This window comes from Echinops telfairi, unplaced genomic scaffold (genome assembly GCF_000313985.2).
Source record: "Echinops telfairi isolate 266 unplaced genomic scaffold, ASM31398v2 ScPeMD7_29;HRSCAF=101, whole genome shotgun sequence".
Classification (NCBI taxonomy): Eukaryota; Metazoa; Chordata; class Mammalia; order Afrosoricida; family Tenrecidae; genus Echinops; species Echinops telfairi.
Window position 1 is genome coordinate 3,664,676 of NW_022103926.1, and position 1,259 is coordinate 3,665,934.

The following is a 1,259-nucleotide window of genomic DNA, read 5'->3' on the forward strand; positions in this document are numbered from 1 at the left end:
ATGATCAAGGGTTCATGAGAGAGGGGGGAGCAGGGAAGGAGGGGGGAAAATGAGGAGCTGATGCCAGGGGCTTAAGTGGAGAGCAAATGTTTTGAGAACGATGAGGGCAATGAATGTACAAACGTGTTTTACACAATTGATGTATGTAAAAGGCGAAAGATTTATACGATTTGAAGAGAAACCAGAGTATACACAATTGATGTATGTATGGATTGTGATAAGAATTGTATAAGCCCTAATAAAATGATTAAAAAAACAAAAACAAAAACCCAAAAAAACAAAACAAAAAAGAACTGTATGAGCCCCTAATAAAGCAATGAAAAACAAAACAAAACAACAACAACAACAAAACAGCCAGTGAACATTCCACGTATCACAATTGTCCAATCATCCACTAATTATGGGGATGGTGGAGGAACAGGCAGAGTTTAGTTCTGTTGTACCCGGGACCTTGTGAGTTGGGGGCCAATTCGGTGGCAGTGAACTATAGCACAGCAGCAGCATCTCCATCGTGTGACGGGTCTGCCAGCCGCTTAGAAACAGACACTCTCCACAATAGCAAAGTTAAAACAAGACAAACAAAAACAAAATGGTAAATGCTGGCGAGGTTCTAAAGAGACTGGGCCCCTTGGACATCGCTGATAGGATTGTAAGGTGGGACAACCACTCTGGAAAGCGGTCTGGTGCTTCCTCAAACGGGGGGATGGAAATATCCATTGACCCAGCAATCCTGCTGGGGGTTATATATCCTAGAGAAATAAGGGCTGCAACATAAAGTGAGAGAAATGCCTACCCATGTTCATCCCAATGGCTGAGAGATGGACGCAATCTCAGTGCCCAACAAGAGATGAATGGATGAGCACATTTGGTCCATACACACCATGGAATAACGATGCATCTGTGAGACGTATCATAACCCGGAGGACACTGTGCAGAGTGAAGTCAGTTCATGACCAAGGACAAATGTTGTGTGAGGCCACTATTGTCAAAAGTCAAGAATAAGGGATCATACTAAAAGAAGTATTTTTTGATGGTTGCCAGGAGTCTGAGGGGCTCAGAGTGGAAGCCCCTGGCCAGAGGGCTGGGACTGCTGTTGTTGAGTAGGTTGTGGCTCACCATGACCCCAGGCATAACACTGTGTGCAGCCTGCCCGGTCGGTCCTGCGTCATCCTCATACTGTTATGGTTGGGCCCACTATGGCAGCCACTGTGTCTGTCCATCTCCTTGAGGGTCTTCCTCTTCTTGCCTGCTCCTCCTCT